Source organism: Myotis nattereri, assembly GCF_964212035.1.
Source record: "Myotis nattereri genome assembly, chromosome: 4".
Classification (NCBI taxonomy): Eukaryota; Metazoa; Chordata; class Mammalia; order Chiroptera; family Vespertilionidae; genus Myotis; species Myotis nattereri.
The window spans coordinates 58,617,814-58,632,049 of NC_138079.1; the positions used below are offsets into that span (position 1 = coordinate 58,617,814).

The 14,236-nt window shown below is 39.7% G+C and overlaps 1 protein-coding gene across 1 annotated transcript in view; it reads right to left on the reverse strand.

Annotated features, from left to right (window-relative positions):
- The window catches only part of SLCO4C1 (solute carrier organic anion transporter family member 4C1), a gene marked incomplete at its 5' end in the record, with an annotated part of 64,965 nt that overhangs the window by 45,101 nt on the left and 5,628 nt on the right, over positions 1–14,236 (reverse strand). The gene's annotated exons all lie outside the window — the stretch shown is intronic.

Sequence of the window (14,236 nt, forward strand, 5' to 3'; positions counted from 1 at the left end):
ATCCCATTGACCATTACAAAAACAATAAATACATAAGATACCTGGGAGTCCTATATAATAAAGAGGTAATATGCAAATTGACCACCACATCCTCGTACAAGATAGCCACCCCCATGTGGTCACAAGATAACCGCCACAAGACGGTCGGCAGGGGAGGGCAATTGGGAGCGACCAGGCCATCAGGAGAGGGAAGTTAGGAGTTTTCGGGGCCGGCAGGGTAGGGCAGTTGGGGGCGACCAGGCCGGCAGGGGAGGGCAGTTAGAGGTGACCAGGCCAGCAGGGGAGGGCAGTTGGGCGCGACCAGGCCGGCAGGGGAGGGCAGTTAGAAGTGACCAGGCCAGCAGGGGAGGGCAGTTGGGGGCAATCGGACAGGCAGGGGAGCAGTTAGGCGTCAATCAGGCAGGCAGGGGAGTGGTTAGGGGGTGATCAGGTTGGCAGGCAGAATCAGTTAGGGGCAATCAGGCAGGCAGGCAGGTGAGAGTTTGGGGGCCAGCAGTCCCAGACTTTGAGAGGGATGTCAGACTGCCGGTCCTAAATCGGCAGTCGGACATCCCTCGAGGGGTCCCAGATAGGAGAGGATGCAGGCTGGGCTGAGGGACCGACACCTCCCCACCCACCCCCCCCCCACCCCCGCACAAATTTCATGCACCAGGCCTCTAGTAAACTTAATAAAAGCACTAACACACCTGCACTCAGAAAACTATAGTCACTGAAAAAGGAAATAGAGGAAGGTACAAACAAGTGGAAGCATATACTGATTCATGGATTGGAAGAATTAACATCAATAAAATGTACATACTACCCAAAGCAATCTACAAGTTCAATGCAATCCATGTTTCAGATCTAGAAAAAAATATTCACAAAATTTATATGGAACCAAAAAAGACCCTGAATAGCCTCAGCAATCTTGAGAAAGTATAACAAAGTTAGAGGGATCACAATACCATTATCCAACTATACTATGAAGCTATTGTAACCAAAACAGCCTGGTACTGACATAAGAACAGGCATGTAGATCAATTGAACAGAATAGACACACCATAACAAGACCGACACCAATATGGTCAATTAAAATTGGACAAAGGAGGCAAGAGCATACAATGGAGTCAAGTCTCTTATATAAACAGTGTTGGGAAAACTGGACAACTACATGCAAAAAGAGAATAGATCACCATCTTACACCATACACAATAACTCAAAATGGATTAAAGACTTAAAGTTAAGTCATGAAACCATAAAAATCGTAGAAGAAAACATTGGCAGTAAAATTTCAAACATCTCACATAACAGCATTTTCACCCATACATCTCCTAAGGTAAAAGAAACAAAGGACAAAATAAACAAATGGGACCACATCAAAATAAAAAGCAAAAGAAACCCCCAACAAAATGAGAAGGGAACCCACGGTATGGGAGAATATATTCACCAATGATACTTCTGGTAAGAGGTTATTTCCAAAATACTAGTATATAAAGAATTCATACAACTCAACATCAAGAAGATAAACAATCCAATTAAAAATGGGCCAAGGACCTGAATAGACACTTCTCCACAGAGGACATAAAGATCACCAGAAGACATGTGAAAAAATGCTCAATGTCACTAATCATCAGAGAGATGTAAATTAAAACCACAATAAGGTATCACCTCACACCTGTCAGAATGGCTACCATAAATAAATTAACAAATAACAAGTGCTGGAATCAATATTTTTTTAAAAAGAATAACAGATCTAGGAAGGGAGGGGGCTTATAGGGAAGGGCAAGACATTAACCAAAGAGCATATATGTACACTAGAGGCCCACTGCATGAAATTCATGCACAAGGTGGGGGGGGGGGGGAGGGGGTGTGTCTCAGCTCAGCCTGTGCCCTCTCACAATATGAGACCCCTCAGGGTATGCCGGGCCTAAACTGGCAGTTGGACATCCCTCTCGCAATCCAGGATGCTGCATGCACCATACTTTTCATACAGGTGAAAAGTATGCTGTTGTATGGGCTGCTACATTTTTTTGCCCTGATTATAGAAAGTAGTACATAACATGGTCCTTCTGAGGCAGTAGTACCATTTTCCCCATCTTATGGGTGGAAAAACTGAAGCAGGATAAGTTAAGTAATTGGCTTTGTTACAGTTATAAGCATCAGAATCAGGGCTAACCACAAAATGTGCAAGCCAGAGTCCATGCATGTCATCGCAGCAGCATCTTGTTTTTTCAGCGTTAGAGTAGCCTTGCCAGGTTTTAATTTTTAAAACTAAGGGACTGTTCCCAATACAGGCAGTCCTCGGGTTACGTTGGACTCGATGTATGTTGTTTCATGGTTATGTTGCCAACCCCCATTTATTTATAAAAAAAAATATTTCTGTCATTTTGACGTATGTACATATGTGCTTTATGTTTTTTATTATCTATTTACAAGTAAAGGTCAGGAATTGTTATCTTTCTTTTAAATTTTTTTTACTGTTTCACTTCATTACTGCTATGTATATGCTCCATGTGAGTGACGTAGGTGATTATGTAGGTGGGTTCTGACTTACAGTGAAAATCTCCGATGCAACCCAAGGACCTACTGTGTATAGGGCAGGGTCCCTAGACCTAGCCGGCAATCAGGGCCACCTGCGGGGCAACCGGTGGGCGGAGCGATCGGGGCCCCCGCTGGCACCTGCCTTGGCTGGCGGCCTAGCGCTGCCCACCAGTCAGCCCCACCCCCCTCATCTCCGCTGCCAGTCACCTCCCTCTCATGGGGAAGACGCTCAACACAGGAGCTGCTCCCGGTTGGTCGATGCGCATCATAGCAACCAGTCATTCTGCCTGTCGTTCTGCCATTCGGTCAATTTGCATATTATGGTTTTATTATATATTATATAGGATATGCATACTCCATTTACACAGACCATAGTGTGGGGAAGGCCAGAGATGGGGGTGGGGGATGGGTGAAAAGGGGCAAAGTGTGGGAAAATTGAGGGACATCTACAATACTGTCAACAATAAATTTTTAAACAAAGGAGGGTTGACTAAATAAACTACCTATAAAATAATATAAAAGCATATTCTATAGCTTTTTTCATATATAACAATGTCCAATATTATTCTAAGTAAAAAACAGTAGAGATCCATTAATTTCAAAATCTTGTTTCCTTAAAATGTGCATTTGAATGTGTATGTATAAATGTGATGTAATTATTATATATGGATGTCAGTAAGAGTGTGTGGATATGACTGTGTGCTTACTGTGCAAAATAAGTGTGTACTTATGTGACTATTTGTGAATGCATGTATGAATATGTATATACATTTAAAAGCTTGAGCAATATTAACAGTGTAACTAGGTTATATTATGAGCAATTTTTATTTCCTTTTTTTGTTTCACTTTTTTTCCTTTTATTCCATTTTTGTTTTCTATCTTCTGAATGTCCTGCAAAGGACACATTAAAAAATTTTAATTAGGAAAAAAGATATTTTAAAAGAGAGAAGTTGGCCATTTAAAAGGCAGTATTTCAACATGATACTTTAGTGGATCCAATTAATCTGAGCTACATCAAATAAGTTTATTTACTTACCTCATAAGAAGAATACAATACTGGAAACATTATCTAAGTAACACTCTTTCTAATATATTATTTTGAAAGTGGTTAGCCATACTTTGGGGGTATGTCAATATCAAGTGGTGCCTACAAAAAAAAATATGTACCAACCCAGCAGGGGTGTGGCTCAGTGTTTGAGTGTCAACCAATGAACCAGGAGGTCAAGGTTCAATTCCCAGTCAGGGCACATGCCTGGGTGAAGTGTAGGAGGCAGCAGATTGAGGATTCTCTCTCATCACTGATGTTCCTCTCTCTCTCTTTCCCTCTCCCTCTCCCTTCCTCTCTGAAATCAATAAAAACATATTTTTGTTTAAAAATGTACCATATTAAAAGATTTGTAGTTATTTATATTAGTTTTAACTACCATTGCCAATAACTAAACAAAGATAGGCAGTGTTTTACGTTAGAATAGCTGTTACTGAATTATCATGATCATTATTAGTCATTGTTCCTATTTCCTGAGCACTAACCAAACCAAACACTAGGTACAGCCTAGTGTAGAATCTCCCACAAGGTAGCAGTTTTTATCATCATCATGATATGGTTGCATAAATTTGTCCAGGGTCACATACCAGTAATACTGTTATACAGTGCTGAAGCAAAAACATAAGCTCAGTTTTGTCTGCCCCTAATATCCCTGCTCTACTATGGCATACTTTCACTCAATGTAACAGGCCAATAGCATTAAAATTTAAGAAAAAATACATTAAAACACACACTGGCTAATTTGTGCATTTCTTAAGAACACTAAGAGAATAGAATTTCCTCATTTTGTTCTTTCCACTAACCACAGTTTAACCAACCTTTCTGAGGAAGCTACAAAAAGCATTGCTTAATCTTTACCTCCCACATACATTACATCTGGTTAGATACAACTATGCCTATGATCCACCTGAATGCCCTGTCAAAGCATTCCCTTTTGTTCTATACATTAAGATAAATAAGGCCTTGGCTAGTGTGGCACAATTGGTTGGGCATCGTCCCATGCCCCAGGAGGTTGCCAGTTTGATTCCAGTCAAGGGCATATGCCTGGCATGCAGGCTCCATCTCTGGTCTGGGGGGTGAGGAGGAGAGAGAGTGTAGAAGGCAGCTGATTGATGTTGTACCATTGATGTTTCTTTCTGTCTTTCCCTCTCCCTTCCTCTCTCTCAAAATCAATAAACTATTTTTAAAATAATAAAATAAATAATCCTGACATTTAGCACCACTTTAGAAGTACAGTAGATACACAGTGAAATCACTATTTTAATAATTAAGACAAAAACCAAAAGCTACTATTTTTGAATATTCTTCTTATTTTAGCTTCCTTGTTCACACTGTAAAATTTTCAGATCCTAATTCTTACCCAAAAAAAGTTCATTCACGGCAACAACAAAAAATTGTATCTGATAACACAATTCTTCCCAGATTCAGTGGCCAAAAGAAGAGAAAATGCCCCATTAAATGTTAAGCCAAGTTTATGGAAAATGTGAACAGAGAATCACAATCTGCTTTTATCTGTGATTACCTACTCTTAAATGCCTCCTGTGGAAGCACAAGTCATCAGATTCCTAATATGCCTCCACTGAAGGGATCCATTCATTCATTAATTTATTTGACAACTCAACACACATTTCCTGAGCACCTACTATCTATCACATGCTGTTCTAAGTGGTAGCCATAAGGACATTTCTAAATTCAACAAGAGCTTTCAAAATCGATACAGTACAGGCAGTCCTCAGGTTACGTAGGACTCAAAGTATGTCATTTAGTGGTTTCGTCGCCATCTCCCATTTATTTGTAAAAAAAAAAAAAAAAAAAAAAAGTTCTGTCATTTCGACGTATGTACATATGTGCTTTATGTTTTGTATTATTTATTTACCACAAGTAGAGGTCAGAAATTGTTATCTTTCTTTTCATTTTTTTTTTACTGTTCCACTTCATTACTGCTGTGCATGTGCTCCATGTGAGTGACGTAGGTGCTTATGTAGGTGGGTTCCAACTTGCAGCGAAAATCGTGTTACGTCACACCATAGGAACGGATCTCCAACGTAACCCGAGGACCTGTTGTACTTAGATATAAAAGAGTACCAAGAGATTTTTCCCAAAGCCTGGAAGTAGGGTAAAAGGGGACAAGCATAACAGCAGAGTGCCTTGGTCAATAAGTTCAGAATTCTTATATCATTTACCTAGCTAAAGATTCACAAAATTCATTCTCTTTTACAGTGATGCAAGACAGACACCTCTTTAACTTTTTCCCAAAAACTCATTGAACCATAGAACACATTTTTAACAGTCTTAATACCTTCAGAAACTATGCTTTGCAGATCACACTTCGGGAAATGCTGAGACATAGTTTCTTGGTCAAGGCCAGGGATTTTGAAAATGTCTACCTTTCTACAAACTATAACTATGAACAGAGTGGAGACTGTGTTAACTTCTCATTGACACATGCTTTTCTATTTATCTCTGTGAATTTCCTCTATTTCAGAAGTTTGGTCATTTGAATTTCAACAAAAGTGGCTACAGTAAGGTACCTAGAATTTCATGATGGTTGTGAAACTCCTACTTTAAAGGAAGATATAAAGCAACTAGAGGCCCAGTGCACAAAAATTTGCATCCCCTCTCACAGTCTGGGACCCCTCAGGGAATGTTCACCTGCCAGCTTAGGCCCGCTCCCTGGGGGATCAGGCCTAAGCTGGCAGTGAGACATCCCTCTGGCATCCCGGGAGCCCTTGGGGGATGTGCACTTGCCAGCAGGGAGCAGGCCTAAGCTGCAGTCGGACATCCTTAGTGCTGCTGAGGAGGCGGGAGAGGCTCCTGCCACCACTGCTGTGCTGGCAGCCATCAGCCTAGCTTGTGGCTGAGCAGAGCTTTCCCTGTAGGAGCGCACTGACCACCAGGGAGCACCTCCTGCATTGAGCGTCTGCCCCCTAGTGGTCAGTGTGTCAAAGTGACCAGTCATTCCCATTCTGCTGTTAGGATCAATTTGCATATTACCCTTTTATTATATAGGATAGAGGCCTGGTGCACGGTTGGGGGCTAGCTGGTTTGCCCTGCAGGGTGTCCCAGATCAGGGTTGGGGTCCCACTGGGGTGCCTGGCCAGCCTGGGTGAGGGGCTGAGGGCTGTTTGCAGGCTGGCCAAGCCCCCCAGGGGGGACCCTCACCCCATGAGGGTGTGGCCAGCCTGGGTGAGAGGCTGAGGGCCATTTTCAGGCTGTCCACAGCCCCTTCAGGGTGGGGGAGTCCCACTGGGGTGGCCTAGCCAGCCCCCCGGCGACCCAAGCTCCCAGCCTCTCCTTTCTTTCTTTTTTCTTTTTTTCCCTGGGATTTATTTATCTTCTATAATCAAAACTTTGTATCCTTGAGTGGAGGCCAGGTCCGGCTGGAAGCCTGGGTTGCCCCTGTCAACCCAGGCTCCCAACCCCTCCTTGAGCAGAGGCCAAGCTGCTGGAAGCAGGTATCTGGGATTTATTTATCTTCTATAGTTGAAACTTTGTAGCCTTGAGCGGAGGAGAGAGCCAGCCAGGGCAGGCGGGAAGCTTGACTTCCTCCATTGCTGAAAGGCAACCCAAGCCTTCTGCTTGCTCCAGCTCCATGGCTGCCACCATCTTAGTTGGGTTAATTTGCATACTCGCTCCTGATTGGCTTGTGGGTGTGGCTTGTGGGCATGGTTTGAGCATAGCGGAGGGACATTAATTTGCATGTTCCTCTTTTATTATATAGGATATCCTGAAATAAAAAGAAACCTTTCTCTTTATGCCCACAGTTGAAACTTTACAAAATAATTAAACACTAAACTGGACATGTTTCCAAAAATGGACTAATAAGATAACCTCGGTAATTTTTTTTAAATATAAATTCCTGAGTTCTACTCCAGACTTACTGAATAAGGATCTCCAAAGGACATTATTAAATAAGGGTAACAACCATACAGAGTGATTTATATTATCTAGGAATTTTGGTGAAGACTAAAGTGCTTCTGATATTAAAAATTGCGATAATTTTATATGGAGCATATCTAGCTCTTTTATTTCATATTAACTTTAATAATATTTCTGAACAATTTGTTTTATTACAAAATTATATCTTCGAACCTAAGAAATCACCTCTCCTCTTTATTACTTCAATTATATGGACCCTGAGAACGTACCTACTAAGGGTTCCTGGTGGTTTAACTGGACTTAAATTTTAAAAAACAGCAAGACAAAAACAGAGCCTGGAAGCCATTTCTAAAGAGGGGCCTCGCACACAAACTGTACTTCAGGGAGAAACCTGCACTACACTGCTTCCTACACTGTACATATTTCTTCGATCCAAACCAACCCTTGAGGAGTTCCTGGAATCCTGTTTCAACCAATAAGACTGAGGCTTCTCCATCCAATCGGAGCTGCATAGCGATATCCCTATCAACATCTTCTCTGACCAATTAGAGCAGCTTTATTCTAACCAATCAGGACAGTGCCTTTTGGACCAATCAAACTGGGAGAATTTGGAGACCTCATTCCCATGAGGATGGACCAATCAGTGACCAGAGCCCATTTTCCCTTCCACTGAAGACTGTGTTTCTCCAGATGGAACTTAAGCAGCAAAGACATTGTCTCGCCAGAGCAGAACAGCTCAGACAGCGGAACTGCCCAGCTAAAGAAAGGCCTGGCCACAGGGCTGCCTCACAGTCATGCTGTATCATGTACTATTCCTTCTTCACTGCACCCCAGATTGGGGATTCCTGTTAGCGCCAACAACCATCACTGAACAGTTACAATAAAATGAAATATAAGAAAAATAAAAGTGATTTTCATAAGGAAGAAGTAATATCAAGAACAGGCCAAGCAAAGTTAAGGCATCCTATATCAAATTAGTGCTTGAAAAACTAAGATTCTCAGCACTATGTCTGTACCAATCTAGGCAAGCATTCCATACTTTTAAAAAAGGCCTTAAGAGTACAAGATAAAAGACAAAACAGTAACTAAAAATTAAGTACAATGTTGAGTTCTGGTCTGATCATTTTCCTACTTTAACTTTTTTAAGTAGTCACCTTGCATAACCAAAGTCCTTTGTTGAAAAATTCTCCCTGAAATATCAATCTACATTAGAAATTCAGTGCTAAAGCAAAAAAAGTGTTGAGAGCTTTTTTTTAAGACAAGGGAATGGAAAAGAGAAAAAAGAAAAGAACACAACTTAAGAAAAGTTATCCAAATATTGGCCAATAAAGAAAAAGAGCTTTTCTGGATTTAGTAATTATTCTCTTTAATTCCTAAGTATATTCTAATGACTAATGACCTCCTGCCCAGTCTCAGAGAAATGATTATTTTGCTTAACAAGATTAAATTAACACTCATCCAAAAGGAATTAAGCAGTGCTTGGATAAGAAGAAAATGTAATATGATAAAGATTGATTTATTACATTTTTTAAATATTTCAGTTTTATTAAAATATGTTACATTATGTTATTGTTATGTTAAAATACATAAAAAGTATCAAAAGGATTTACTTGAAAATTTTTTCTAACACCATTTTATTTTTCAGGTTAACATGCAAAAATTAGCTCTTAGAAGCATTTATATCTCTCACTTTTAATTCTTCCCCTTTTTTGTATCCAACAGCAACCATCAAAACTTACCTTTAATAAATGTTTTTAACTCCCTTCAAAGTAAGATAATCACTTCTCACCCTTGTATCTCCATAAAAGCGCCCCTTAAAAAATACTTTCCCACCCTGGTTCATGTGGTTCAGTTGGTTAGAGTGTGTCCCCATCCACCAAAATGTCCAAGGTTTGATGGTCAGGGTACATACCTAAGGGGTTGCAGTGCAATGGGGGCCTGTGCAGGAGGTAACCAATTGAGGTTTCACTCTCACATCAATGTTTTATCTCTCTTCTCCCCTCTCCCTTCCTATCTCTCTAAAATCAATAAAAAGCATGCCCTTGGGTGACAAATAAATAAATATTTTCCAAAAGTACTTAAATTTATTTTTTCACAAAACAGAAAATTCAAACTGCTTCCAAACACACTTTTCTACCTTTTGCTAAGTCCTAACCTCCTTTTGTGTTCTCACACCTGTGGAAATTTCAATGAGTATCATACTTCACATTTTGTTTTCTTCTATTTACCAACTATATTAAATTACTTTAATCTCTCCTTACAGAAATTATCTCACCCAAACTGAGGCCTGACTTTTGGTTATTCAAATACAACGGCCACAAAAAAAGCACACAGGGAATATGTTAATTCTTTCAATGACAGTTTCAAATCAAGTTGCATGTATGATTTAACTAATAAAATAATTTCTCAATGTTATACTCTTTAGACTATTTATATTATGTTGCCGAAGCAGATGTACATTCCCTGGCTTCTAATTTATCCACAGGAAGTTTCCAACTAATTTGTTTCCTTTCCCACATCAATCTTCAGTTTTCTTCTACACTGAATAATTCAGATTTTGGTGATAGGATCCCATTTTTTGCAAAAACAGATTAATTCACTTGAGCAGACAATTGTTTTAAAGGAAGCACAGACCAGCCCTGCCCAGGTGGCTCAGGTAGTTGGAGCATCATCTGTACAACAGAAGGCTGCAGGACTGATCCAATAGATGTTTTTCTCTCTTTCTCTGTCTCTCTCTCTTATGTCTGTCTGTCTCTGTCTCTATCTCTCCCAACTTCCTCTCTCTAAAATCAATAAAAGCATATCCCAGGGTGAAGATTTAAAAAATAACAATAAAGTACAGACAATTATAACTGGCTATTTGTAATTGGGGAAAAAATAGTTTAAATCATAAAAATATCTAAATTACTCAATATAGTTTAAAAAACAAAACAAAAACCTACTACCGCCCTGACCGGTTTGGCTCAGTGGATAGAGCATTGGCCTGCGGACTCAAAGGTCCCAGGTTCGAGTCTGGTCAAGGGCATGTACCTTGGCTGCAGGCACATCCCCAGTGGGGGGTGTACAGGAGGCAGCTGATCGATGTTTCTCTCTCATCGATGTTTCTAACTCTCTATCCCTCTCCCTTCCTCTCTGTAAAAAATCAATAAAATATTTTAAAAAAAAATCTACTACGAATAACAATTTAGAAAACATTTAACAAAGCATAAAAGTTAGTATTAGTTTTGGCTGTTATTGACCATCTATGAAACCACTTTTAAGTCACTTTACCTCTTATCCTAAGGTTCTACACTGCAAAAAAAAAGGGATTTATGATTTCTAACATTTCTTATATTCCTAAATGTCTGAGTTCCTTTAAATATATAATGCAACTTCAGTCGTGAGTTTGGTATCTGTTACAGTGTCAACACCTGCACATACATACCATATTGATATTTCCATTAAAGAAATTTTTCAGGAAAAAATAATGTAAAAACTCAAAATAGCAGCTGGGCATTTTCATATTGACTATGGGAGAGTAGCTGCTATATTCCTTCCTAAAAGTCAATGTAACATTATGAAAAATTAGAATGAGGAAGCCCTTCAAACCCAGTATTTGCACTTCTAGGAATAGAGACTAAAGAATGACTTGCACATTTACATACACATGTGTTCACAGATATATATTACAACACCAGCTATATAATATGCTGTTCTACCTAGTGTTCCACATTCTAGCAAAGGGCCCCAGTTGGTCAAAGCAAATATCAAAGAGTCATTCTTCCTTCTTCCTTCACAATCAATCCACTAGAAAGTCCAATCTCTTTTTCCTTTAGAATACATTGAAAATCAGTCACTCCTCTAGATCTCTTCTGCTACCAACCCAGTCCCAACCACCTGTGTCTTACCTTGACTATTGTAAAATCGACCGGAGTGATTTCTTCCCACTTAATCTTACCCTTCAGAACCACAGAGGCCAAAATGATCATTTTAAATAAGACCATGCACTTCCCTGTGTAAAACTCTCTCTCTCACACTTTCCATTGCATTTAAAGGAAAACCCATGCCTCTACCTGCCTGTCCAAGCTCATCTCATGCCATGTTCTCCCTTGTTTTAATCATGCTAGACAAAACTGACAGTCATAAAACCTGCCACACTCTTTCCTGCTCCAGGGCCCTTGATCATATTTTTCCCCATCCTGGAAAGCATCTTTTTGTAAAATATATATTTTTATTGATTGCATAAAGCAGAGGTTCTCAACCTGTGGGTTGAACGACCCTTTCACAGGGGTCGCCTAAGACCATCGGAAAACACATATATAATTACATATTGTTTTTGTGATTAATCACTATTCTTTAATTATGTTCAATTTGTAACAATGAAATTGGGGGTCACCACAACATGAGGAACTGTACTAAAGGGCGGTGGCATTAGGAAGGTTGAGAACCACTGGCATAAAGGAAGGGAGAGAGAAATAAGAAACATCAACAATGAGAGAGAATCATTGATTGGCTGCCACCTGCACATCCCATACTGGGGATTAAGTCTGTAGGCTGGGCATATTATATACCCTGACCATGAATCAAACCGTGATCTCCTGTTTCATAGGTTGACGCTCAACCACTGAGCCATGCCAGCCGGGCTGGTAAGCTTCTTTCAAGGCTGGTTCCTCATTTCCGGTTATTATCAAAATAGCCTTCCCTTTGCCACATATTCTTCCTTTTGTGCACTACTTCATACTATCTGTTCCATTCATACACTCACCTCAATCTTTATCTTGTTTACTTACTTAATTTTCTATTTCTTCACACTAGTACATAACATCCAGATAGCATCAACCATTTCACTGCTATTTTCCCAGCAACATATAGTTCATACCAATATTTATTACATGGATGACAGACTAACAAAAGGGCAACCTGAGTGCCACAGATAAGTTATTATTTAAATTAAGAGTCTTAGAGTAAAAATTTTATAGATTGGCCAATACCTTTATCTAACCTACTTCAGCTAACATAAGAAAAAATATCAGTTAAGAATTTGGTGAAAACTTACACAGTATACAATAATGTACTAAAAGTTTATGATCTGGCTTCGGCAATCTTCTTGGCTTCATCTCTGGCCCATACCTTAACTTGTAATCACTTCCCTGTGGGAAATATAAATTATTCAGATAGGCCGCAACTCTGGGTGCATGTGGCAAGAGACAAAGCTAAGAAGATTGCTGAGGACAGATCAGGCTTTTGTACTGGAATAGGTGATTATGGTTTAGAGAGTAAGAGGTTTGTTATCAAAGTTTGTGTCCTACATGAACAAGTAGGGCATCTGATAACTACAAGAGTGAGAGATTAGCCGAAATCGGGTTGGCTCAGTGGATAGAGTGTCAGCCTGCGGACTGAAAGGTCCCAGGTTCGATTCCGGTCAAGGGCATGTACCTGGGTTGCGGGCACATCCCCAGTGGGAGATGTGCAGGAGGCAGCTGATCGATGTTTCTCTCTCATTGATGTTTCTAACTATCTCTCTCCCTTCCTCTCTGTAAAAAATCAATAAAATATATTTAAAAAAAAAAAGTGAGAGATTAAATTCAGGACAAAGGTTACCTCCTACATGCTATAAACATTGTAATATTTTTACCATCATAAAATCAGTATCGTTTCTTGTGTGACAGACTAAAATTTAGATTTTCCCTTACTGTTAAAGATTTCAAAGGTGTCATACTAAAGCCTATATACCTTGTTTCTAAAACTACCCCAGTGAAATTATGTTGTCAACTTTATGAAATCTTGTCCAATCTTAGATAATGCACTAGACTCTGCAGAAGCCCTTTGAGCCCTGGTGCCGCCCCAGGCCGGGCAGGGACTGCTGGACATTGGCTCCAGGGCGTGTCCAGTCAGTCTATCCCAGTCCTGCCCCGCCTTCTAATTAATTTCCTTTCAATGTTCATGAATCTGTGCACCAGGCCTCTAGTCATTCTATAATTGGGAATTTGGTCTTAGGAAATGTTAACACTTTAATATTAATTTTTAATATTAATTCTCACAAACATAACAATCTAAAAAATAATGCCTATATTGCAGCAGCCCCCACTTCTCCTTTCTTTTTACTCTAAGCCTTTTCTTCACTTACCCAGGCCCTGAAAGCTTCTGATTTGGTAGCCCTCTGATTTTATTCTATGTTACTTTTAAGATGCCAGGAAGGACAATAGAAATGTTAACATCTACTTTCACTAGTACATTCCTCTGGCAATACCATAATTGTTTTTCCATTAAAAGTCATTCTTTCAGAGAAAAAAAAAGAAAAACAAATAATCAATCTCTTGTTTTGAGACCCTGAATAATGCTTTTTCATCTAACTTGAACAGCACATTATAAAACTCATGAAATTCTGTGCCTCTGGGGACTCTTTTTTGTGTGGAAGTGTCTGTTACCAATTTTATTTGCAGGTGAATAGTACATTGATAAAACATATTTTGTACAGTCAAGTCTGCACTGCCCCCACACACTGGGGCCTAAGGATGACATAGTCCCTCCCACAGCTAGAAAACAGTCCCAGATAATGAGTTTATGAAAAACACTTTCTCTTCCTCCTCCAGAGACTCTTAAATCCTTCAGTTCTTGGGAAATGCTTAAGTTCTATAAATTTCACCTCTTTTTATCTCAAATCAGGAATAAACAAGTCTGAGTACAGAGCTGTAAGCACAGCAAATAAAACCACAAAGGGAAAAACTATAGATCTTAAAACGCCAATGAGATCACAACCTCAAAGAAAAATAGGTCATTGTTTTCTGTGTATAATATGGGGAAAGAGTATCA